Source organism: Arvicanthis niloticus, chromosome 2, assembly GCF_011762505.2.
Source record: "Arvicanthis niloticus isolate mArvNil1 chromosome 2, mArvNil1.pat.X, whole genome shotgun sequence".
NCBI classification, from domain to species: Eukaryota; Metazoa; Chordata; class Mammalia; order Rodentia; family Muridae; genus Arvicanthis; species Arvicanthis niloticus.
In genome coordinates, this window is record NC_047659.1 from 99,259,888 (window position 1) to 99,287,551 (window position 27,664).

A 27,664-nucleotide genomic window follows, 5' to 3' on the forward strand; every position below is an offset into this window, starting at 1 on the left:
GAAATGTCCTCGGTATACACATGACCTCCCCGTTCTTCACTTCTTGAGCCAAGCCTACTTGTACCATGCCAGGGAAGTGCGGGCAGAGGCTATCTTGCCAACAGAACATGGTACACAGTAGACCCCAAAGAAACTATAATAGATCAAATCTATAAATCAGTGATTTTGTGAGGGTAGAGAGGGGTGAAAGGGAGAAAGTTGGGGTTTCCAACTGAAGCTCAAAGTGGAGAGTGACCTCTAGATAAGTTACCAGCTGTGATGGGAAGACATGTCCACACAGATCCCAGTGTTCTCGACTGTCAGCTTGCCAACAGCAACTTTAGAGAGACCATCTAGAAAGATTGTCTAGAAAGGTATAAAACATAGGACAAACATGGCTGAGAGATGAGATTCCAGCTCAACACACTTTTAAAGATGCCATGTGTGCTGTTATGATAATCTTGACAAGTAGCCTTGGAGAAAGTTACCTGAAGTTCAAGCTTAGAGCCCTTTAAATTGGTGTCTCTGGATAGCTAAGTAACAGACGATTTCATTTTCTTTAGTTTTGCTTTTAATGAAGACAGGATCAAGACATGGAAGAGGGCCAATAAATAAATAATAGATTAACTAATTAATTAAAAAAAAAAAACAACAACAAGCCAGCTGTAAAAGAGCATCACCAAAGCACTGCAGGCCCATCATCACCCATGAACATGGAGTAGTTAGAGTCCATTCCCAGGTGGAAACCCTTCACGGGCCTCCCAGCTGTGATCAGCAGGCAGCAGGTAGGGGTGGTGCTGGGGGCACGTCCTGATTTTTCTGTGTCTGTGTCATTTTCGATCAACTGTGTCATGGGGCTTCCTGTTTCAGCTCCCAGTTATTCTGAAACAAAAATATGCAAGAAAAACATAGGTCACTGCCAACCGCACTGTGACAGTCACCCTAGTACATGGAAACCGAAAAGGGAGACAGATCAAAAACGCCGCTGTGAGCAGGGGATCAAATCAATAACACAACTATTCATATAGTGATATTCGAAATCTAACAGTGGCAGTGAGCTATAATAACCCTTTAAAAACCATCCAGGGGAGATCAGAAAGGCAAATGTTCCCAGAATTCCACTGTCTTGTTTGGAGTCACTGTGTTGTGACTTCCCCGTGGGGTCTGATGCCCAGTAAGCTATGAGATTCTACTTCTGTGTTCTTGATTTTTACTGGAGACTCACACAGGACTTAGAAGATACCCTAGATAGTGATGTCTTGAGCTCCTGCCCCCAAGGACCCAAAGCAACCTCAAGCAAGTCCACTGGGAATTCCAATTCAACACCCCTCCTCTCTGGGACTCTGAAGATAACAGTGGACTCACTTGTACTTGTGCCAAGTAGCCTCCATAGGAGAGAAGGAGGAAAAAATAATAAGACAAGCCTCTCCACACACACAACCAAGGAGATGTTCTGCAATGGCCAGATGCTCATGAAAAATTCAATACCAAGGTGGCAAGGACAGTATAGGGCTGACAAAAGTTCCAGAAAGACTGTGGTTCTATTCATAACTGCATTGTTGCTCAAGGCCCCTGTGGTCAGCCTCCCAAGGTGCACCCCTGTTTGCAGATTACATCGTCAGCTCTCCCAAACAAGTGAAAGGGTATTTCCAAAGGCACAGTAGATAGAGAGATGCAAATGGTGCCACGCCCCCCCAAAGGCATACTGTAGATGCATAGAGCCAGCTCTACACTCAGATCTGCTACTCACACACACAAACGATGGGGCAGTTTTTCTGTGAGATGGTTGGAGGCAATGCTCCCAAGGGAGCAAGGTCAAATCTAAGCTGGCCACCGTTTCCAGCTGTGATTCTGAACAACACTGCTGACAGCTGAAAAGGCAGTACCACTAAAAACTTCCTGGGACATCCCCCTGTCCCCTTCACAAGCAGCCTATTTAAGATACTACCCTGGGTTCACCCTGAGCTCCAGAGGACCTTGTACTGTCCCAAGGGCTGTTGTTAATGACCCACATTTTTCTGCAACATCAGAGCAGGGGATTGTATGATTTTTGGAATAGTTCCGTTCCCCAAGAGATCCCTTCACAATGCATAATGTACAAAGGACATGAGAGGCAGGAAATATGGACAGTTGCTCAGACGGTGTATGGTGTGTTTCCCGACATAAATGTCGCTGCTGCATGGAGTTAGAAAGTTGTGTGGAGGGAGGGCAAATTGCCCAGCCACTGAGCTCTGGCTGAGCTTCTTCTAAGGACCCTCTCTGGGCTGCAAGCCACAAGAATGAAGCTTCGTAGAGGGTCCAGGCTCTTGATAGCGACAATTGTGGTCATTTAGTGCCTTTGTTATTCTTTAAAAGGCCCCTATTGTCAGTGGCAGTGGGGAAGTTTCTGGAAGCTAAAGAACCTGTCTGTGTGACACCTACACAGTCGGGGGAACAGCACCCACCAACCCCCCTTCCCCCATAAATCTCTTGGGAAAACCAGCTTCCCGTTTTGTGTCCTGTGAGCCAGCATTTTCTGACCAGGCTCACAGTATCCGCCATCTGGCCCAGGATTTCATCTGCAGCGCCTTCCTGGGTGGGCAAAGAGAAACAGGAACTGGGTGACGCACCAGTGGCTGACATGGGTGGAAGGAGAAACTGGCTTCCTCTAGTTCTACCCATGAAGCAGAGATAGCTGACTGCCCTGTCCTCACCACCCTGCATCTTCTGAGTGGGATGCAAGAGTCAAATGGAATAGCCTGGGTAGGTACAATATGGCACACACAGCCAAGTGGATACTGAAATTGCAGAGAGGCGATAGGGCCTTATAGACATAGCAGGCCAGGCCATAGAAGGAGGAAGTGGACACCCTTTCCAAGGTCACACTGGAAGGGGTACAGCTGAACTAAGACTTGGGTCTTTCCCACCTAGTTCCCATGGGCTAGTGGCCAAAGCTGAGAAGTTTCTTAAATTCCAGCTTACCACTAGAGAGCCTGAACAAGCTGGCCTGGGAGCTTTCGTATGGATGAAACTAACTCCTGTGAACCCCCATATTGGATGGCTATCTAGTTATCATTGGAGAAGCCCAGGCTAGTCTATTTGGATACTGTAAGAAGTTTGTTCCCAGTTCTCAGCAAGTCTCAAGAACGTCTTCCATAATCGAATGGACACTGAAAGCTGGTGGAGACCACACATGCCTCCCCAGGATGGGGATGAGCCTGAAGGTGCACCTGGTCACATGTAGGGCCATGCTGCTCTTTGCTTTGGTCAGTTTTGCTCTTCTTGTGGACCTTTAATATTTGCCATTAGCAACTCACCGCTCCCACTCTAGATACACAACTTTATTTTTCCCCAAGATGTTATGAACAGCCTGGGGACCATGCACACCATACTGAAGACAGGTGCTCATCAGGGGACAGAAACGCAGCTCAGGCCAGAGGTGTTTGTACAGTGAAAGAGGCATGAACCTCAATGTCCCCAGCTTTTCCCTCACCAGGGTTCCTGTATCCAGAACTACATCCATGTATTTCTGAGCATATTTAGAGCCTTTGGGAGCTTGGGTGGGGTGACATGGCTTCTACAGAATGCTCCTAGCTCAGACAGTGACTGTGTACTGTATGGGGGCTTTCAAGCCCCTAAGGCAGAGCCTGAGTCCCTCCCAGAGCTGTTCCAACACACCCAGTTTCTCTCTTCCACCACTGAGTATAGCAACCCATCTGCCAGATGTGTGTTTTTCACCCAAGCCTGGAATCTGTTCTCTCAGAAGGATGTGCCAAGGCCATCTCTTACCAACCAGGCAGGGCCAAAAGCACAGGGATCCCCAAATCCAGAGGAGGAGCTTGACAGCAGTATCCAGTTTTCCATCCAGCATCCTGGTTATCACATTCTCAGTGTTATGGAATGGCCAGATGCTCATAAAAAAAAATTCAATACCAGAGCCTCAAGGATCTCTTCAGTTGGCTCTTTCAGTAGTCCTTGGATACCTCTAAGGACCACCTCAGAGTACACCAAAGGTAAAAATGGGCAAAGGGTCCACAGAGAATAAAGGTCTGGTCTCCTAGGTTATCTTCTGATCTCCTAGGTTATCTTCTGATCTCATCTTTCCACACCCTTTCCTTTGGCTACTTTTTCTATCTTTACTAGTTTAAAATTAATTATTTTTCAAAGAACAAAACCTCTTGGACACTTTAGCAGATTTATAGACAACCCTGTTGTGGTCACTAAGAGGCCCTGCTATAGTCACTAAGTCCCACTAAATTCGAACTGTCTTTGAAAAGCAGCAGTCAACTCCAAGGTTGGGTTGGAACATGTGAGAAGAACCTCAGCCTTCAAGGCAAACAGCAACAACCTAGCGCCACGATCCTTCAGGCACGCCAGTGGCTCCTGGCCCTGGACAGCATTTCTCAGTGTGCAGGTCTCTGGATCAGACCATTCTCTCTGCAGCAGCATGAAATCACCTGAGGATGCATTAGATATGCAAACTTTCAAGCTTCCCCCTGTGTCTTCTGATTTGGAAACTCTAAGGGTAAAACCCGGGTTGTCCTCACAGCATCCAGAAATAGAAATGCAAGGGCCACCAGTGGCAAGTGATGGTTTGCTCTAAGTGACAGTCTTGAACAGTGGTATTGTCTCCACAGACCCTATTGACCACACTTAGCCAAATATTAGTGTCTAGTTTCAGTAACTATTCTCAAGCCACCCAGTGGATGGCCCTTTCCAGAGATCTTTCTGAGAGAATGGATGCCAGGCTTGGGTGAAAAACACACATCTGGACAGATGGGATGCTGTACTCAGTTAGTGGTGAAGGAGAGAAGCTAGGTGTATTGGAACAGATCTGGGAGGGACTCGGGCTCTGCCTTAGGGCATTGAAAGTCTCCATACAGTACACAGTGGACAGAAAAAGTGGATAACTCAAAAGGCTTTCAAGGCTTGAGGAGACTGTAGACAGAAGAGTCTCCATCTTCTGCTTTTGATATTAGGCATCTGTGCGGCACAGACCTGATCTGAAGGGCTCTCAGATCTCCTACACCAAACAGTTGAACCAGCCCAGACACCCATCATTGCCTCCTCTCCTTGGTCTACATAAACCTACTGAGAATATGGGACCCTGAGGTCTCTTGACATTTCCTTTCAATAAGAATAGAGCCATGCCATCAGCTCTACCACATTACTGTCACTCCAGGAAGGAGGGTACATGTAAAGCCACACACCTCTTAGTCTGGTCACAGTGAAGTGTCAGAGCATAGGTACCAGACAGAGCAAAGAACTAAGACAGGTAGGAAGCTCAGAAGGGCAGGCCAAAAAAATAGATTAAAAAACTTGTTGAATAACAATAGCAACATCATCGACAAAAAGCTTAACCTTGTACAGGAAGTATGAGAAGAGAGAGGACAAAGGAAAGAAAGAGAGAGAGAAAAAAAACTTAAGAAGTTGTAAGTACATGTTACAGGTAAGATATTTATCCCTCAGTTTCCATGGTTACCTTTGCAGAGTTGGGGGCATAGGCAGGAGTACTTGGGGACTGTGGGGACTTACAAAGCCAACAAGGTGACTGGAAGTTCATAAAGCACAGGCTGGTTAGACACCAGTAAAACTCAGTTTTCACATATAACCTTCCCAAAAGGTGTGAGCATCCTAGCTTGGAGAACAGAACCCTGTGAGTCCTGCCTCTGTGCTCCAGGTTCTGACCTTTTCTGTGTTTCAGGCGAAGAATCAAGACTTGCAAGATCCTGACCACGACCTCCCCCAACTCCCACCTGCTCACACAACCCTGCACAACTGCAGTGGCTGGAGAAAGCCTGCCAGCCCGGCCTCCATCTGTCCCGCTGGCCACGAAGACCTGCAGAACAGCAAGCCAATCCTGCCCTGCTTTAGCATCACGGACACCACCCTGAGGCTACCTGTGGCAGGAAGGAGGGAGGGGGCTGCCTTCTGACTGCAAACCAGGTGCTCTCTGTGAAATGTGGCCTGACTGGATTTTGAAAAATATCAGGGAGGGGTGTGCTTATATCCTACACGGGAAGAATAGAGTAGAGGCAAACAGACCCAAGTCCAAATTTCCTCCAGGTTGCACCAAATAGTAGAAGAGCGGGCATTAGGAATCCTCTGCCCAACAATAAAAGTCAACACTGTAACATGAGCAACTGGTTGAAAACACAGCGACTAATTATGTAACTGTGGAAGAAAGCAATTACTCAAAAGAAGGAGGGAAGAAAGAAAGAAAAAAGGGGTTATGTATACCCGAATCTTAAAAATAGAACCAAAGGCTTAAAATCATACCCAGTTGTCTATTATACACCCCTCTTTTAGCTGCTGAAAAGGTTAATAATTTTCCTACCGAAACTGAATGTGGGTTGTGAAAGAGCATTGAAAAGAAGAAAATTTCCCCGCGGCTGCTAATGTATTATCAGCAAAGCCATCGGGTTTCAGTTTGAGTTGTTTGTATTTATTTGTGAAAACAAAGATCAGATCAGCAGAAGTCTCATCCTAACTATTGTCCTGGAGTGTCTGAGCTTCTTGAGATGGAAAAAAAAGAAGACCCTCACATGTATGTGTACACACACACACACACACACACACACACACACACACAAGTAAACATGAGAATTCAAAACAACAGCTAAGGGGGAGAATGCGTTTAACACAATTCTATTATTTGAAGAAGAAAAGGTATTGCCTCATGTAAAACATGTTTGTTTACAGTTTGTCCAAACACGAGGCTTTATTTGTACTTTTAATTGTTAATTTTTTGGTCTGTTGTATGGTCAGGTAGAGACCGTTTTTTAGAAAGAAAGAAGAAAAGAAAGAAAGAAAGAAAGAAAGAAAGAAAGAAAGAAAGAAAGAAAGAAAGAAAGCTGTAATGTTTGTTTAACACTTTTAGAAGTGAAAATACAGCCATATTATAATTCTGTATAGAAGACTGAGGGGGAAAAATATAATTAAATTATCCTTTTAAAGATCAAAATCATGAGCTTGGAGACATTTCTGAGCAGGAACCTGGATGAAATGCAGAAGTTCAGGTGCTTTTAACCAAGACATGTTTCAGATGCCAGGTGAGCAGGTTGTTCTCTGAAGTTTTAAAAGAAACCAGACAGTGAAGTGGTTAGTGAGGCTGGAGGGAACTCAGAGACTTCTCTGCGTGTATTTCCATCACAACATGAACAGCAGAATATAAAAAAAAAAAGAAAGAAAGAAAGAAAAAAAAACCTGCCAAAGGAACTCTCCAGTGGTCTCACATCACCGAACAAACTGTTTTTCTACCTATTTTGTGTTGCGGGCTTTTGTTATCAACCCAATCGGCAAATTGTGGCCAATTTTGTCATGTTGTAAGCAGACATTTTGTTCCCAAACTGTTTTCAACATTTTTGCTACCAATTACAGTCAATGAGAAAATGAAGAAGCCACAGTACAAACAGCAAGGGTACTTCTGTACCCAATTAACCCCTTTTAAGGTTAAAGATGCATAGATGTGGACACTGATGTATATTTTTAAAAACAAAACTTTAGTAAATTCATATTCTGAAACAATCTAGTCAGCCTTTTGTGGAAAAAAAAAAAAAAGAAAGAATCATTAATGATTAACCTGCTGATTGGATTTTGAAACCAGCCAGGAGACACTCTCCTGTTCTAGCCACACTGAGACAGAGACTACCTCATTTAATGACACGCTGTATCATTATTAATTTACAAAAAATTACAGAAACCAGATAAAGCTTGAAAATGTAGACGAGACTCCCTGGGAGTCAAATGAATTAAACCAAGGTAAAAAGAAAAAAAAATCACCAGTTAAGCCGTTATTTACTACTGAAAATAAACGACACCCACGGAGTTCAAGCAATATATTAATATTGAAACCAAACGGCAGTCTTACACCACAAATCATTTCATTAAAAACAAATAAAGAATGACACCTAGCTAAAATGAAAACTCAAGGCTTTATTTGATGAGGCGTTAAATGTTAAGATCAGGACCCGACGGAAAGCTGGCCTGGCTTTTCTTTCTGCCTTGTTGTTGTTGTTGTTGTGTGTATCATTACAAGACACTGACAGCGAAGGACCCTAAAGATTCAAGAATGACTTGGAGGGCAAGCAGAATATTAGTTCAGAAAGCTCTGCTTGTCACCATCCTTCAGGTTTGAAGGCACAGCAATGTGTACATTTTTAGCCTTTTAAAATACCAGCATGCCCACACACTGCCTCAGATTAAACCAAGGAGAAAATGACACATTCTGAAACTATTTTCTACAGCTACTTTCCTGATAACACTGAGGCGCTTACAATCGAATTAATGAGTTCTTAAAAGCCCAAACAATTGTCCACAGAGACAGAGTCGTTCACAGCAGCCTGCACATCACTCTTGGTTTTTCAGGCAATTCTGTAAGTATTTAATCTTTGTTATTTGTGTTCAGAAAAACTCAGGTTTTCATATCTATTTCAGACAAAGACTTTGCTCATTGTTCTGGACAGTTAAATTGAGGAACACTTCGAAAAAGCCCACGAAAACACCACAGTGCTTCCCTGACCTCAAACAATCTAGGAATTGGTGGATTCTTGTCCTTTGTGCCTTTGCATAACCTGTTCACATTTGAAATTTCTTCAAGTAGCAAAGAGAGGAAACACCCACAGAGTCTAAGGAGTCATTGTTTCTTCAGAAAGTCAATTTCTGCATAAACAACCACCCAGAAATAAACAGAGGAGGTCCCAACCCAAACAGCAAAAAGCTCAGGAGGATGGCTGCACAAAGAGATTGTCAGAATGCTTAGCAGAAGGAATTTGAAGTCATTAACAAGGGAGTCAGTTTTGTTTGTGATCGAGCTAAAAGATTCCCAGTGAAAGGTCAACACTGCTTCTGGTGATGTGGAACGGAGGCGAACACCAGTGAGTTAATATCTTCCATTCAAGAGCGATGTTTAGCAACCCGCCTGAAGAAATTCAGAAGCTTCTTGCTCTAGTTCTCTCAGCCCTGTGAGACTGTGTCCCACCAAGCAAGCAGTTTGCCTCGTGGAACACACCAACGGTGAACAAAAGACAGACAGAGCAACTTGAAACAATGCTGTGGTTTACAAGTGACAGGGAATTTCAAGACAAAAGAGGTCACCGGAGTCTGTCATTTTCTGGGAGTATCTGGTGAGAATTTAACTTTAGAACACCCTCCTCCTCATTTAGCAAAACTGGACACTCAAACTCAAAAGAAGCCTGCCATGAACACCTACCACCCTTTGTAAAACCACACACAGCCCCATCACCCTGTGTGAGACTTGGGAAATGATGATGGTTTTAGTCATCTGGAAAAAGCAAAGTATGACACGGGTTTAAAGGCTTTCTTCAGAACCTCTGTCCTTTTCACTCTGCTTCACCACAACAGGAAAGTTCAAGTGCACACTCCACCGTGCTTGTGAACTGGGAATTTCTTAAGAGCAGGGTGGTTACACAACCCCAAGCTCTTCCTGAATAAATGATCAAGACATTATGTTTAAAAAAAAAAATCTCATTTTTTTTTTGTGGAAAGTATATGTAAACATAAAAGCTCTCCTGTATTAAAAATTAATGTTTTAGCACAATTATTTAGTGCTAGCTGGTTTCTTGTTATTTTTTTCCACACACATAACTTGAACTTGTTAACACCAAAACTGGTTAAACTTTGTTTGGTTTACAGACATCCATATGAATTAATAAAATGTGGTTTTCCCTTCCATTTACTCTTGTGTTTGAAGTCAAGCTATCATTTATAAAATGATGACAATAATTTTGTTAAAACAAAATTAGTGTGTTTAGAGGTTTAGACTGGATCAGATATAGAGTTGGGTATAGATATTAAGCTCTTTTTTTTTAAAACAAGATTTTAAAAAATAAAAGTCTATAAATAGCTGCAACTGAGAGTCAGGAGCTAGAATAGACAAAAGTCAGAAGAGCCCCTGGCTCAGGATGTGTATCCTGGAAGCTAGGGTCTCAACATGCTGCTTTTTTTTTTTCCTATAGAGAAAAAAATAAAATTGATTTTTCAGTGAAACATTAACTGTGTAAGAAGCAGAAGGAGTTTGCAGTATATACAAGGCTAATTTATGAGAAAAGGCACATTATATTCCTGCAGCCTGACCCTGACTCAGCTTACTGGTGCCTCAAACAGTGGATCTGCATAGAAAACAGGATGGCTCTGATTGTAAACTCAAGAGTATGGCTAAGCAACTTTTTTTGGCTGAAGGGTGGATCTGTTACCCCATGTCAAAGGCACGGTGGATGTCCCTGGACCCTAAAGAGTGGAGCGTGCTTCTGAGAGTCACCTAGCCCTTTCATTGATGTTAGCTGGAAGGCTCGGCTTAATTAGCTGTTGGGTGCCAACCAATCTCTTTATCAAAGCCAGCTGAAAACAAAACTGAGAGACACAGCTTGTGGTTTCACAAAAAATGTATTTACATGAAGTGTATTTTAAAGGGAGTTCGATCCCCAGGCATGATGCCATCTGTGCTGTGTGGTGAGTTTGACATTTAAAGATATCAGAGGTTGTCAGATGTACCTGCCTCCGGTCTATACTTAGCTAACACGCTACCACCCCTGCCAGCAAGCCTTGTTTTGCTGATTTCCAGTTTAGAAATCTGAGAAAAGACTCAACCTTATTTATTTCACACCAATCCTCTCATATTCTCTTACTTCCTCACCTAAGATCTGTTTGGAAGGAAGTGGAGCCGTGGGTGATCAGAGGAAGAAAAGCCGACTTTCACATTGTCTCAGGGATGGTGACAGAGTACAGAGTTGGTGGACAGAGTTATAAATGACAGTGGTGATCCCCCCTCGTGGCCCACTTTCTCACCCCAAATTGTCTAGGAAAGAGCTATCTTTCCTATCTGCCAAGGTGGGTCTCCTTAACTCTTAAAAAACAGTTCATGGTGTCTGGAAAAATCCCAGGCGACCCCAAACATTTAACATCACTTATAACTGCATCAACAGAAATCACACCAAGGGAGCCATACAAGCCCCTGATAAACACTGGCTTCAGAATCTCTTCAATAGGGAATCCCAGAGGCCCTGGATTAGTGTTGAGCAACTAAGAATGAAGGCTGCATGCTTTATCACAAGAAGTAAGAGTGACTCGTCACTAACTCACCCCCAGTCCAGTAATGTTTGGGAAGTGTGTGAGTCACTGTCCCCTCATTTTGAAGGGTCATTTCCTTGCCTAATTCGTTGGGAATAAAAACTGAGCAATAACATAAGTCAGGATAAGCCCCCAAAGACCCAATTAGAATTCCTATCCTGTAGCCAGCAACACCGTGAGTCTCACAGCCTCACTCCTGGGAATGTACAGATACTTCAGGCAGAAAGGAACATGGTCCTCAAAACTCCCCACAAGCCTTCTCTTCTCCTTTCAGCTGTGGAGGTTGAGGGATACTGATCCAGGTCCTTAACACAAGCAAGGGTCTATGTGCAGAGGCAGCGTGGCTTTCGAAGGATGTGAGGGAAGTATTTTACAAAGCTGTGCTAACTTAGCTGCTAGTTTGTTTTTAAAGTTTTTAAAAAGTCTCTTCTCTGAACCCAGAGCTTTCCCTGGCTTTTTTGGATTGTTTTGTAAAATTGTGGTATTATTTCACTATGTATAATATACACATGTACACGTACACATACATCATATACATATGTGTGCACGTATGTATATCATACACTTAAAAATAAAGGATTTTAAATAATTTTACCATAAGCAATTAAAAACTTTTAAAGAATATATTGTTCTGTTATTATTATTTATTACTGTTCTAGAAATCAAATCTGAAGCTTAGTGTATATGAGGCACTGTACCATCCTGTCCACACTCCCCAGCCAGGAAAAAAATAGATTGAATCTGAGGGGGAAAGATAGATTGAATCTGATTTGGACATTGTGCAGAGTATACACATAGCACTTGGCATCACCTAAGTATGTATCCTTTTAAAAGTCATATTTATCTGTTAAAAAATTTTAACCAAAAAGTATACACAAATATATTCAATAGTAAGAGTGTACAATCCAGTGTGAAGCTCTCTGATTTCTATTCTGCATGTCTGCTCTAAATGTACAGAAGTCTGTTGAGACATACAGACTCTGGGTCTGGGTTAATTTTGATGTGTGATATTTTTATTTGCAAGAGTTTTTGGTAATAAAGTTCACAATTTTTTTCTAAATAATGATGATGTACTGTGTACATCTTATCTCAATAAAATTATAAGAATTATGATTTTAAAAATATCTTCCCTCATTGGTTGCCTTCCAAACCCAAGAGAATAGCGGGCTCTGCAGGGAAGCTAACAGCTCAGGGACAATGGCTGGGATGGATGACCGCTGCTCTGTGCCTGTCTTCTAAGCAGAAAACAGCAGCTTGGATTTCTTCTGTGAACATAGGGGCACCCAGACTTCACTTCCTAAGAATTCTCTTCTACTTGCCTGAGTTATGGCCTTCATTCTAGAAGTTACCAAAGCTGGGTCTCGAATGCCAAGGTGGGAAGTGAGGGGATTTACTTGGCCCCAAGCACAGGGTCTCTTAGATCCACTGTGCCCACACACCGGTTCTGCAAGCTCCTTTGTAAACCAGACAACTGACTTTCTGAGTCAGCACACAGAAGTCCTGGGGACAGTGGATCATCGTCTCTGCTTTACAGACTCTCTTAGAGAAAGACAAATAGAGCAAATAGAGTCACAATACACCATTTGTGACTAATTCAGGCCAGTGACAACTACCCACACAATCAAACCTGTAGCCCACCAATCCAGTCAGTCCAGGGGACTCTTCTCCAGGTTCCAGCCACAGGCAGCCAGCCGCCTGTGAGGTGAGGTGCTCTGTCCTCTGTCCCTCCCTCCATGTTAGTCTTTGTTGTTGACACTGTCCCCACTGGTTTATTGGCCTGCACTGCTTGCTTTCTGCTGCAGTCTGTTGCTAGGCTAAAGAAGAAACCCTAATCGCCCAGAAAGAATAACAGTCATAATCTTCTCTCAGTACAGTGACAAAGTAGAAATAATCCACGGGTTAACTTTGACATTTTTCTTCAAAAGGATAGCAGTGTACACCCTAGAGAGATGTCACATATATATACACACACATATATTTCAATCACGAAAGGTTGTATAAGGTACATTTGGAGTGAATCTGGTTTCATATTGAATTGCTGTCTGTCATCACCAACCTGGGTGCCCGCAGGCTCTTAGAACAGCTTGACTGTGGGTGGGTCTTACTAAATTGACAGTCTTTATTTACTCCCCTCTCACCCCCTGGGTGGGAGGGGAGAAAAAGCAAACCACATTGTCAAAGCATTTAAAAACAAACCAAAGGAAACCAGGTTTCCAAGCTTTAGGCAGATGTTATTTACCCACAATCCATTTCCAAGAAGTCACTTGGAAACCGGCTCCGTTTTCCTCAGCATTCATTTAGAAGCACGGAATTTCACCGGTACCAATGACATACATTTGCTTTTTGCCAGTGATAATTGCAGGGTGAACTCTGTCTTCATCCCCAGTTTCCCTCTATCTTGGGGATATAACTATCCTAACCCCTTATGTGCCTTTCCAGCCACCGTTGCTGGCAGAACTGGTGGAGATGTCCCAGTGGTTCCTGTGAAGCCAAGACCCAGTACCAGCTTGTGTTTTGAGAAATGTGTCCCTCTTGCTAGGAGGCTGGTCCTCATCTCTAAATACCACACATGCCTTATCCTTGAGGCTTCTTAGATGCTGCACCCAAGCATCAAGACTGACCTTCAAGGATGGGAAGGCTTGGGTCAAAAGTGCTCATTGTGTGTTCCCCGAGGCATGCTTGGTTCAGAGCTGGTACTGGGCGAGTATCCATGGGCTGGGCTCGCCAATGACATGACAAAGAGCATGAATCAATTTCCTAGCTCGGGACTCAACTTGGGTCATTTTAAGATTGACCCAGACAGGCCCATAAAGAACGCTGGTGCTTTCCCAGGCCCACTGTGTAATATAAGTACTCTCTACCTGTCCTCACTAGAGAGAAGGAAACCAGCAGAAAGATGGTCAGTTGGCCGCAGATGACAGTTAAGTCAAGCACTGAGGAAGGACCACAGATACTAGCAGCACATTCCTCATTCTGTCCTCCTGACTATAAAGATTTCCCTCCCATTCCACTCAGTGCTCAGTAAGCTACAATCCACACAGACACTTGAACCCTGTGGATTTGAATACCTCCCTTCTTGATTGGACTGTGTCTTTCCAAGACAGACACTACAGCAGTGGTTCTTAACCTGGGGGTCAGACAACCCTTTCACAGGTGTCACATATCAGACATCCTGCCTATCATGTATTTACATTACAACTCATAGCAGTAGAAAAATTAAATTTATAAAGTAGATACAAAAATAATTTTATGGTGGTGGCGGGGTCGCCACAGTTTGGAGCTGAAACATCAGGAAGACTAAGAACCACTGTGCTATAGTCAGCTCATCTCTCCAGCACTGGGTATCCTACCTGAAACATCAGAGCACATGTTTCTCTACCTGTCTATCCCAGAGATACACATGTGCCAGCACATGTGTCCATATGAACACAAGCTTAGAAGAAAAAAAAAAATCTCAAAACCTGCCCCATTAGCCTTGCCGGGGTACCTTGATAGAACACAGGGAAGAAAAACTGCACTAAGATTGTTTATCCAAATAAGTAACATTTATCTTCAGAGTTTTTTGCATATATAATCTCTGTAGTCAAGGCCAGGACTAGTCTAGCACACCTAATTCAATGTTCTCCCAGAGATTCTGGAGGATGGAGCCCAAGAAATCTGCTTGCTCAGGGAAGCACACGCTGTGGTGGTCAAGCAGGGGGGCTTTCTGGCTAACAAGGGCTCTGGCACGCTTTCCATAAACAGCTTATTAGAGTTGTTATTTCAATATCAGCACTATTTCCCCTTTGAGTGTGCAAGGTCCCTTCCTGTTCACTGGTTTGTTTTTTTAAATACATCTTCATTGAAATTGCCCTGGGAGGTGAAGGGTGGGTGCACTCAGGGCTGTTATGTGTTCATTGTCTATCTGAAAGAAAAAAAAACTTATTTGAACCAGCAGAAAGACCTGATTTGGGGTTCCTAGGACACAGATCTCCTGGCAAAAAGACCCAGAGCCCAGCCTCCTGATTCCCATACCCATGTCCAGGGGCTGTCCAAATGAGACAACCTTAGTTCTTTCAGACTTAGCCCATCCCAAGGGTAGAAAGGGGAACCAGCATAGAAGGGGTTCAGGCCACGGAGCTGTGCCCTATAACTAAACTCCGAGGCACTATCTAGTCTGTTTTGAAGCCCTGGCATTATACCTCTTTGGAACTCCTTGGGTGTGGCCTGCATCTCCCAGTCGACCATGGGAGGCCCAAGAGCTCATCTCAAGGGGCTCTAATAACACGATAGAAGGGAATGATTAGTGAGGCTCTTTGCAGAGTGCAAATGACACACATGGCAGGCATCCAAGAACACCTTGATCCTCTGGAAATCACAATCCTCATACTTCACTCCACATTGTCAAGCTCCAAGGAGCCAGGCCCGAATCTGGAAGCCAGAAGCAGAGGACCACTGTTCCAGAATGACAAGGAGAGGAAGACCGAGAGTGAGCAGTGCTTCTCTGATTACTGCGTCAAGGTCACTTTAGATTGGTGTCCCCATCTCCAAGAGAATGCAGCCACAGGCAGCCTGTGGACTCCTCCCCTAGCCTGCTTCATTGCCCAGGACCTCCTTTCCCTTCAAGCACCCAAGCAATAGCTCAATTTACTGTAGCCTCATCATTTCTCAGAAAGACTGGGAGGTCCTTCGCAGCCTTGGGTCACTGAGCTGTGTGTCTCACAGACCAGAGGTGGACAGAGTTCTCAGGGGAGGTTCCTGTGCTTCTGACATTTTAGTTAGGGATACATCATGGCTACATGAGTCACATCTCCAATCCTAGTATGTGGAAAGCAGAGACAGGAGGATGAGAATTTAAGGCCAATCTGGGCTATATATGATTTCCAGGCCAGCTTAAGTTACAGAGGGAAAGACAGAACTGGGCTGGAGAGATGGTAAAGTGTCTGTCATGCAAGCTGGAGGGGCTGAGTTTGGGTCCCCAGCACCTATGTAAAAATGTAGGTGTGATCCAGTGTCCTACCTCAGGAGGGATGGGTCAAAAGGATCCCTAGAGTTCCCTGGCCAGACTGTCTAGCCAATTGGTGAGTGCCAAGTTCAGTGAGAGACCGTGACTCAAAATGATAAGGTGACTGGGTGGAGAACTATCTGGGAAGACACACTGATCTCTCCATATGTGCATTCAAATGTGTAAACAGCCATACATAAATACACACACAGATAAATCGAGAGAGAGTGGGGGAAGGGAGAGAGCAAGGAGACAAAAGTACACAGGCCACACTCATTTCGTGTCAGATCAAAAATGCGGGGGAGGTGACATTTGGAGCAGGGCCTATCTCATCAGCCCGTGGCATGCTTGTCTTTTTCCCTGGGGGAGTTAGAAGGCCAGCTCTTCCTGGGTCCTCCTGGTTGGCTTGAAGTCCTCTTTGGGAGAATGGCAGCCATGATCACCTGCAAGACCTTGTGGGTCCCTTGTGGCAGGCACCCCATTAGGCCACCAAGTCTTTGTGGCTTTTCTGGTCCTTTGCCACAGAGGCTAGCAGGAAGCTCCTACCGGTACTCCAGGAGGAGATAGGACCCTGCTCGAGCTACTGTAAAATGTCAGTGTTTGAATCATTTGCTTCTTAACTCTGACTGCTTTTTCTCCGCAAGGGTTGGGCTGGGGAGGGTGGCTTCATTTATTTAACTTTCTTTTTTCATTTTTAAATAATTTTTTTTCCTTCAGTGCAGGTGATCAAACCTAAGGATTTAGGCGTGTTAGGTAGGCACTCTACCACTAAGCTATCTCCTTAACCCCATGACATCTTTCTAATAAACAATCCACATAGATTTTTAGAAAGGAGAATGATGGGAAGATAAAAAGGCAGAAGACAAAGGAGTAAAAAGAAAACGAGTGTTTGGGAAGCAAGCAAGGCAGGAAGGCAACTAGCACAAATAGTAACCTCCTGCAGAGAGAACAGGAGAGAGCCACAGTCTCCTTTTTGACTCAAATATTATTTTGCAGAGTATTTAAAAAGTGGTTACAGAAATAAAGTAGAAAGACTCCCACTGTTCGGTAGAGAAGCATCCACAGGGGAAAACCCATCTCACCACGAGAATGTTGCTTTGCTACCCGCCCTCCTGGAGCAGAGTCTTAGCAGCAGGGCAGTCAGGAAGCCAGGAAGACTTATCCTCGGACTGTTTAAGTGTAGCCAGGGAGTCCCTGCTAATGAAATAAATCTCTGCCCGTGGGGGAACAGCAGATACAAAGGGAGGCTCTGGGCAGCGGCAGGGGGCATCCTTCCAGCCCTTTTAAGAAGTGTGGTTTTAATGGAAAGTGTTTTAAGATTAGTGATGATTCTGCAATTTATCTGAAAAGTCAAAAGAGGGTTTCAAAATGATGCTCTCTATAGACATTTGTACTTGTGACTCCACAACCCCCATTTCGTGCTCCAGAGAAGGCTGGCTGGTCTCCAGAGCCCAGACTATGCGCTGCATGGAGAATGCTCTAAAACTCTAATAGTGTCCCTTTGGCCAGCAGCCCCAGCCTGGCTAACCTCGAGCACCTCTCAGCCATTTCCCTCCACGCTGGCCTCAAACCCAGTTTGCATCTTCCCGTTCCTCAGCTTTTTGTTTGTTTCAGCCTTCTTGTCACCCCCACCTCTCCAGTTCTCTCTCTCTCTCTCTCTCTCTCTCTCTCTCTCTCTCTCTCTCTCTCTCCTTAATTTTCTTCATTTTTCTGATAAGCCCATTTCACACTCTGCTGGACACTCACCACCCACCCCCCCTCGTTTGGAAGCATATTTCTGATATTACATTCCAGGACCTCTTCCCTTGGTTTCACCCCATTAGTCTGGTTACCCCTCTTTTGAGCCTGTTAACTTTTTCATATACCTCCTGGGTATAATCTTCACGAGTGGGCAAGCTGCGTTCTTTTTCCTGCTCAGACAGCATCCAGGCAAGCTCACCCTCTTTAATTCTTGTGAGCTGTGCCCCGTGTCTTTCTCTCCCCTCACTAGGGTTCTCTGTCCCTGTGTACTTTCTAGCTGTATTCTTAAGTCTATGTGTGTGGTCCCTTTTAGAAAGAATTTATAACAGGGACAGAGTGGGGGTGGGTGAGTGAGGTGGGGGTGGGTTTGTGTCAGATACAGGCTTCTTTTCTCTAGACAACTAAGGACAAAGGTAGCCACTGGTCCACACTTTCACACCCTGTGTCCAGATGGTGTTCAATGTCTAGTCTCGAATCCACATGAAGTCAAATATGTCCTTATATAGTACTTAAACTGCCTGTGGATGGAAATAAACAGGCTTTCCCAGCAAGATGTATCAGAAATCTAAAGATGCACTGACTTGTGACTTGCGATGCTACCTCATTTGAGGGGGGAAAAAAAGCCTGTTGTGTTTTGTGTCAGCTAGATAACTATGTCACACATGAAGGCATCTGCAGTCAGGCAATTTCTCCATTATGTTACTACCCTCCTAGCAGGCTTGTTAGTGGTGGCCTTGGTCACCCATGTGCTACCATAAAATATCACTCAGGTTCGAACAGTGTTTCCTGTCAGGAACAATGTGAATTGTTGGTCACAGGGACACCAGCTTATGTGGAGTTAAATATAATTAGTGTCTATTCCACAGACACGAGCTTTACAAAAATACCAGCTATGGTTCTAGAATGCACTATCTAATAGAGGAATGTATGCTGGGGTAAAGACTGAAGGGATGTCCTAGAAACAGCATAGGAAATAGTTTTCTCAGGTCAGAGACTGGTTGTGGACTTTTGTTTCATGGGGTTTTAGCTCTCCAGCTAATACAGACCATTCATAGATACTTACAGAGGGACTGGGGATTTAGCTCAGAGACACAGTGCTTCCCTGGAAAATATGAGACCCTGGACTCAACCTCCAGCATTGAAAAAAAAAAAAAAAAAGATTACACTAGTAATTCTCATTCATATATTTCTCTTGGTAAAATAGCACATTAAAACATATACACGAGAGAACCTTAAAAACATTTTTTTAAAAAATACAAATAAAAATGGAGTTAACAGTGTAAAGCCAAAGGTCATATTCGACCTAGTTCAAAGTTCACATAAGGCCACCAAGTCTACAAGACATGTTTTTCATGTCCTCCTGAAGAGCCACAGTTTTGTCGTAGACTAGAGATCAATACTACAAACACAGCTTCCCAGTGAGAAAGGTTTCTGGCTCAATGACACTGTGGTGTCTCAAGCTGGAACAAACAACCCTGAGCTTTACACTGCAGACAACAGTACAGAAATGTCTAGATTAAGGGGTTGGGATCCTCTGCTGATCTAATCATGGCAAGAAGAAACAGCCCATCCAGGGCCAGGTGCAATAGAGGCAAGAACCCCTGAACTAGAGAGTGATTCTTGGCTGTTCTGGAACTCAATTTATAGACTAGGTTGGCTTTGAACTCACAGAGATCTATTTGCCTCTACCTCCAGTGTGCTGGGATTAAAGGCGTGCACCACCACACCTGGGTCCTTTTTGTTGTTGTTAAAAAAAAAAAAAAACCCTTTATTACACACACAAAAAAGTGGAAAACCACACATCTTAATCAACCAGACCCACAGAGTGTACAACTTGTGTATAGTTAAGTAGCCATTCTGAATGGAAGTTTCCCTAAATTCTTACAAATCACACCTAGCTCCTAATTTTACTACACGGTGATTCAGACCCCCAGTTTTCACAGACACGTGTGTATTGTTTAAACTGTACTAAGATGGGCACAGCACACTGAGCACTGCAGCCACTGTGTGTACTTCAGTGCCCTGTGCCCACTCATGTTGCCGTGCAGTGGGCAGCACTGCCTTTCTCTAGGACTCGTTTCGTCTTTCCAAACTGAAAGGCTTTCCCACCTCCTCCCTCGCAGCCCATTGCTCTCAGCTTCCCCTCTTTGTCTGTGAAGTTATCTAATGTTGCTCTCTCAGAATTGTGTTCTCCCTTTTTTAAAAACACTAACAGATACCCCCAACACCATAAGTGCGGTAGAGGGTGACAGTTTATTGACTACCCTGTCCTGCAACAAGTAAATCCTGCCCCTCTCCAGATCTGCTGGCAGGAGGGAAGCTTTTACAATCTAAAAACCAGATGATTTTTTTTTTTCTAATTGAATGAAGCACAGAAGCAAGAACACTACCAAGAAACCTCAGGGACACACTACGTCTTGGGTTTGGTAAATGACACACTTCTAAATCTGATACTTTAAAACTCATTTCAGAAGTCAAATAACCCAGGCTGCCACCTCCGACCCACCCCTCCACCCCCTGTGCATTCTCTAGGCTCACTTTGTCACCTCGAGGGAGGGCGGGGCTGGGGGAGCTATTCGAAACAACAGGAAGTTTCTGTGGATCCTGACATTAGCCCCCGGTGAGTGTGAGCCCTAATTCAGTGAGTCATTCCCCCAAGACAGAAGACACACGGGCGATTGAAGTAGATTGTTTAGTATTTCAAAATAAATAGAAGAACTGACAAAAATGGGGGGAGGTGGTCCTTGTTGATAAAAAAAGGCAAGCTACTTAAAAAAAAATTCATCTGTAAGCGTCAAGAAAGGCAAGTCTGATTTGTTTTGTATTATGAGGGTCCTTACTGATTTTTTTCAATGTTATTCCACAGGAGGCATTACAGGGCCACAGGAAAAAAGTTTCTAGGCAGGCAAATAGTAATTAATAATTTCACAGGTAAGTTTGTGTGAAATATAAACTTTATGAGCTATGGAAATAAAGCAATGTGTATAAATATAGGGATTTAAAAAAAATCACTGAGAACAGGAATTCTTTTAAGGTACCACTTCTGTGTCATAAAGACCACAGAGTAGGTAAGTCCCCGGCAGTTCGGAGGAGAAGTGAGTCCACATCATATTGCTCTCGGATCTGAAAAGCCCTGATGTTGGGCCAATGCAACAGCTTGTCCGAGGAAATAATACAAAAGCTAGAGCCACAGTGTCATTCAGATTTAGGTAAATGTCAACTCGTTTTAATTTCTGAACTGTATCCCATTGGGGACACTAGACATTTGGTGTCAAAAACAAAACAAAACAAAACACCAAAAAGCTGAGGTTAACTAAATTCTCTTTCAGAAACCTCAAATGACCTGTCTTCATGTGTAGCTGTGCAGGTAAAGTATACAGAATAGAAATATATAAGAACACAAAAAGTGGCAGTAGCTAATATTTATTAATAGACTTTCTAGGAACAAAAGGAGAGCGAGCTCAGAGGATCAGACTCTATATCTGACAATTAATTAAGGTGGAAACCCAACAGCTAAGTCCCACACTCACACCAGCAAAAGTCTCTCATCACCCTTCTTTTAAATAAAAACAAAAGCTGGACCCTCAGCAAAGTCAGTCAGGTGACCGGTGAGCCAGCAGCCAGCCACACCAGGCTTCATGTCCATACCCACTGTGGGACTCTGAAATCAACAAGTCACCAGACCACACACCAGGCAGGGCATGCTCATTTCCCCCCGAGGGAAAATAACTATGTTTAAATTGAAAGTATGACCAACCCTGGCCTCAAGGCTGCTAAAACAACCTTGAAGAAGTTTCAAACACAACGAATTAGCAATCTGTCTGTCTTCAATTACAAAAGTACTAAAAACCAAAATAAGCTGATAATGTTCAATGCACCCGAGTTCAAGAATGACCAAGCGAGCTTCTGCCATAGAAATCCCTGTATTTTCACTGCAAGATAAAAAGAGCCCTCGGACACTCACTCTTGTCCAGCCACATGGCAGGTGGCAGAGTCCCAGGGGACGGTGAGCTCCACAGGACCTTGTAGAGGGCATTTTATTTCACACCCCCCAACCCCTGACCACTAAATATTGTAGCTAAGCAGGAGGCAGCTATGTACCAAACTCACATAACTGTGAAAGCCACCACCAGGGAGAAAGATGACTTAAAACGATCCAGGGGAGGATAGAGTGGGTGAGAAGGACAGCCCCTGGCCCCCAAGGGTGAGTATCACATTTTCTAATGAATAAGACTGAAATCATCATTAAAGAGAATATCTGCATATCTGTTCCTCAACCACAGGGCTTGGGGATCGGCAAGAAACCTTGATAACTGCAAAATCAATGTCCCAGACACAGAAGCAGTAGAGTATGTGGAATTAATTTGACTTTGGGATTTAATTCAAACAACTTAGGACTGTGGGATAGAAGATAGGTCTAGGAAGCAACAGAGACGTTTTGCTTTCTGGAACATTCCATGTGGTGGGACCTGACTTAGGTGGGTGAAGTTCTTGACCCTGAACAGAAAATAAAATGCTAAAAATAGTTCTGAGAGTACAGCCTGTCTTCGTAGTCAACCCTAGAATGTAGAGTGTGCTACGTGTCTGTGAAATACAGCCAGAGACTCTAAGAACAACGACCCCATACCAGATCCTCAGAGAAACATGCTGGAACCCATGAGACAGGGTTTCTTTTCATCTCTGTCATAAAATATAAGCAGAAACTTCACTGTGAAACCATTACCCCTGAGACCTTCCTCAGAACCCACGAGAAAAATCACTTACTCAGAATCGAGATCTTCCCCAAGAGGGTGAATGCAGAGATGCCTTTTCTAGGGTTAAGACAGATTGAGAGCCTAAGGTATCTCCAACAGTCTTTTTTCCCACCTTGATTTTCTAATCTTGCTTTTCTTGTGAGACAAGGTCTCACAAGTTTACATAGCCCAGGCTGGCCTGGAACTCCCTGAGAAGCCCAGGCTGGCCTTCCTACCTCAGCCCTGTAAGTGCCTGACATTAGAGATCTCTACCATCACGCCTGGCTGCCTGGCTTCTTCCCACTTTTTGACATAAACAGCAATATTTTACTGAACCAAGCAGAGCTGGAGCCAGCCAGACCTCTGGAGATCCCTGTTTCCTCCCAGTCAGCCTCACAGCCCAGTAGAAGTGTCTGTAGTAGCCTTCCAGTTTTGACACTGGGCTCCACTTAGCAACCCACACAAAAAAGAAGCCAGAAGAGGGATGGGCAAGATGCAGTGTGTGGGCTTCATTGGTAGGCTCATTGGACTGGAGAGTTCAGATGAGGTCCCGGGTGACGGTTCAGTATTGTGGGTGCCCTGCCGCTGGCAGGGACTGGCATCTAGCCAGACTGCACCACCTCCGTGATCTGCTCTCGTTTCCAGCAACCTGTACCCCTGTTTCCTTCCTGGTCTCTCAGCTATGGAAAAACACAAACAAGGAGGTGGGGCCATTTTAGGGAGCTTGAGGGACAAAGGTTGTGTGTCCCAGTCTCACAGAGAAGTGGGAAGCCACAGAAGACAGAAGGGCCAGCACAGGACTCTGCTTCGACAGGACAGTGGACACACCCGAAGGTCACTTCCTTTTAGCTTCTGTCTGCCCTCAGAGGCAAGAGCCTCCAAAGCCCTCAGCTGACAGGGAACAGGACTTAAGAAGGGTAGAGGGCCTGGGAAGGTGAGGGTAGACTCTAATCTTGAAGTGGGTCATGAGACTGAGCAGTAGTCACTGTGGATTTTAAAGTCACTCTTTAGGAAAAAGAGAGGAAATAAAACTTCAGATTTTCTTAGTGTTTTGAAATCACAACAGTCTCAGATTTTGGATAATTACATGTCATAAAAACAAAGGGATGTATATTGCTATTAAACTGTTTGTGTTCTGTTAACAGATACAAATGCATGTGCACACACACACACACAACCTCATGCAAGGGCTTGAGGAAATATATTCTTGTGTATTCAACATGAAGAATAAAGAAGAAAAATTCTCCACACGGCCACCTTTTGATCATTGATATTCTACAACTTTGGGACAAATAAAGAGGAAAGTGGAGCGGAGCGGGGCTCAAGACACTCCCGCTCCAAGCCTCAGCAGGAGGCCAGCAGCTGTGGAGAGGCTCAGGCTGCTTCATTTCTTTCTCAACACTGCCACCTACAGGGGCTGCCAGGAATAACACTGCATGGTATGGCCCAGACACCCTTAAAAGAAAAACATTCAGAACAATCGCATCACGTTTTTTTTTTTTTCTTCAGCTTCCTGTTTATTAGTATTTTATCTAAGAGCAGAACAAAAGTCTACATGGGGGTGGCAAATGCACGGTCCTACTCACAATAACATAGACGGTTTTCAAATACAAGGGAATTATATTTTTATACCAAACCTACCCCCAGGTAGGCCTTTATAAACTTCTGATTATAGTTGAAGAAATAAAAAGAATGAAATTCTTTAGCACATTAAAATTATAAAACATTTTCAAGATTTTTAAAAAGGGGGATGGGGAGAAGGCTCAGTTAGTGAAATGCTTGCCCCACAAGCATGTTAAAAATAAGTAAATAAATAACAGGGATGGATGGCCCTGTGCACTTATAATCCCAAAGCTAGGAAGGCAGAGACAGGAGGATTCCTGGGACTTCCCGGCCAGCCCATCTAGCCAGCTGATAAGCTCTGGGTTTGGTGACACATCCTGCCTCAGCAAATAAGGCTGAGAGCAACCGAGGAAGACACTTGATGTTGAGGTCTCATTTGGACACGCGTGCATGGGCACACACATGCACAGGCACACACATGTACATCATTTCCACACATAGGCACATACATATGAACATACATATACTACTGCGCATGAACCAATAATCTTTTTTTATAGATAAACAAACGTGTTTGTTTTCTGCACATTTGAATGGTAGTATTCATTTCTATACACTTTATCAGTGAGGCTTTGTATTTTGTTAGACATATCTGTGAGGGCAATGGAAATGTAAGCGTCCGCCCTGGCTGTTTCAGAGATTGGTTGGGTAATGGAAAGGATAGAGGTGAAGGGTGTCCACTGTTGCCATGCTCAGAGGTGGGTGAGGGCTGGGGATGCCTGCACTACTTCTCACACAAACAAGAGTCTTAGTGAGGGTCCTTCTAGCCATCATAGGGCCACGCTCGACTCCATAAACTCTGCCTTTCCCTCCACCCAGCATGCTGCTCTTCCCAGCCCAAGTTCTCAAAAGTCTCAGGAACAATAAAAGTGAGGGACATGCCGCACAACGGGTGCCATGGGACTGATGACTTCATGTCTTTTATTTTCTGAACATGGGCGTTTTGCTTGTGTGTATCTATGTGTGCCTGCCTGGTGCCCTCAGAAGTCAGAAGAGGGAATTAGATCCCTGGGAACTTAAGCTATGAAGGGCTGGAAGCCTTCATGTGGTGCTGGATACCAAACCCATGTCCTCCTTGAGAGCTGAACCATCTCTCCAGCCCCCATCCACCACACGTCCCTTATCAGTCTCAGAGATGAACATGCAGGGAATTCTCATGATTACAGTCAGCAAGCAAGGGACAGCTGCTGTGGTATTTGGTGAGCTTCCTTGTTCTTGTGATGGCTCGGGTACTTTGAGTCCTCCAACATACTCAGCTGTTCTGAGACTATTTCTTTGTTCTGACTTCCAAGTTTGCAGTCTCCTTCTAGTTAGTCTAGCTGGTCTTGACCAGCACTGACTGAACACGTTTCATCTCTGCTGCACACCTACCCTGTCTGCAGGTACATTTCTTGTTAGGTCACACAAATAAAGACCTTTCATTTCCTTATCCATTCCCATTTTCATGTGAATGAAAAAATTGACAATAAGAACCACCAAAGAGGCTGGGGAAGAGGAGCTGTGGCTACCAGCATGGGCCGCCCTTCCAGAGGGTCCAGATCAGACTACTCACAACTGCCTGTAAGTTCCAGCTACAGGAGGATGCCAACCACTTCTTCTGGTCTCTGTGTGCCCCTTCACATACTCAGCATAATCTCATAAACACAAACAAATATCAAAAAACAAACAAACAAAAGAGCCTCTAGGCAAGGCCATGAGAGTATGCATGTAACCATCTCAAGGGGGAAAAAAAAAAAGCCAAACCTAAAAAGGGTTCTAGGTGATTTCCTGAGACAATAAAGTCCAGTCTATAGGTGTCTGTCTTGAGTAGGAAACACATGATATAGATAAGTATATATTAATGTTATAATAAAACATGTGATATAACAAATAAGCCTGTCCCATCCTTGTTTTAGCCTTCTGAATTCTGGGACTGTCAGCATGCACTATCACACCCAGCTTTTCCAAAAGGCTCTGAATCAGAGGTCTAGCCTGGAGTCACAGCTCAGTCACTAGAATGTCAGCCTGGTGTGGAGGAAGCCTTGGGTTTACTCTCCAACATCATGCACACTGGGCATGTTGGCATGCACCTGAAATCCCAGAAAAAGGGAATTGGAGGCAGAAGATGGAAAGTTCAAGGTCATCCTCATCAACACAGTGGCACTGAGACCAGCCTGGGTCATGTAAGACTGTCCCTAAATGAATAATTAATTAAATATGCTCTCCACTTCCACCAGAGAGGGCAGTAAGTGTGGATTTCTCTTTACAAAACCCAGTGTCTCCTTGTCACTTAACAGTCTACCACATTCACCTAAAGACACAGAGGGTGCACAAAAGTACCCAGGAAGCCGTGCACAGCAGTTCTCTTGGGACCTCTGTTCTTTAACAAAGGGTAATCCTACTAAGAAGTGTTCCCTGGGCTGTCAGGCAGGCCCTCTGATCCCCTTCTGAAGTTGTCCAACAACTACAAAGGAAGTTACTGTGGAAGCTACAGTCTTCAGAAATAGAAAGAGCCCCATGAACTGTCATGAAACAGAAGCGAGGCAATGACCAGAGACCACACGACACATGCAACTGTTAGCTTTTTGTTCATTTTGAATGTTGTTTTCATCCTGCCATTTTGGAGACATCAATTCCCTCTACCTTAGGCATTGCGGTGTTTTGGGGGGCTCAGTATCCTTTGGAGAAAGTGAGAAGGCCTGAGCGTAGATGGCCTTCTGCCTTTCACGTAGAACAAAGTCTACAGCTAAGCTTCTTGGTGTTCTTGGTTCCTTATTGAAGTCCACAATAACTAAGCATAATAAGGAGTTTGGAAAGGTGCTTACACAGGTAGGCTCAGAAAAATAAATAGAAATCCAATTTTGATTAATGCATACTTTTAAAGATAGTCTTGGCATTCTATGCATTGATTTGCTTCACAGACGTAACTCTGAGTCTAGTTTGAGGCATCTGCCAGGGTGAGACATTTGATTTGCCCCAATCTTTCATTCACTCATCATGGACCATCAATCAAAAATTTAAAGGCCGCGTCATTAGGCTGAGACTCTACAATGAGACCAATATCCACTCAAGCTAAGGACCAGCTGAGTGACAGGGCCTCTACCACAGGGGCCCTGTCAAGCTACAGGTGCCACAGGCTGCCCTTGTTTGTTTGTTTGTTTGTTTGTTTGTCTGTCTGTCTGTTTCTTTGTTTTTCTCTGCAAGTGGATTCTGAACACAGCAGCCAACTCATTAGCTCTTTCTTTTCTTAGGAGACAAGGCAAGGACCGGAGTAGGCTAACGGTAAAAATCTCCACCTCACACAGGGGACACATTAGCTCTTCCTACAACTTTACCTGTCTCCTGAAAAACTATAGTATGGCTCAGAATGCCAAAGAGACCAGTGTGTTCACTCTTGAGCTGTTTTCTGTCCAATCAGAGCAGAGCATCTCAGTCTTACCTCCAGATGGAACTGCAGCTCTGCCCGGGAGCCAACACTGATCGTGTTAAGAAACCCATCCATTCACAGCACTCAACTCTGTAGCAAGGCTCTGCCTCAGGGCTCCAGAGCCTGACTGAG

General features: G+C 44.2%; 1 long non-coding RNA gene across 1 annotated transcript in view; it reads right to left on the minus strand.

Annotated features, from left to right (window-relative positions):
- Nucleotides 1–538: 538 nt before the first annotated feature.
- The window catches only part of LOC143441419 (uncharacterized), a 55,814-nt gene continuing 28,688 nt past the window's right edge, over nucleotides 539–27,664 (minus strand). The window contains exon 3 of the long non-coding RNA XR_013108790.1: nucleotides 539–861. This is a non-coding gene — a long non-coding RNA (uncharacterized LOC143441419). The remainder of the gene's footprint in view (nucleotides 862–27,664) is intronic.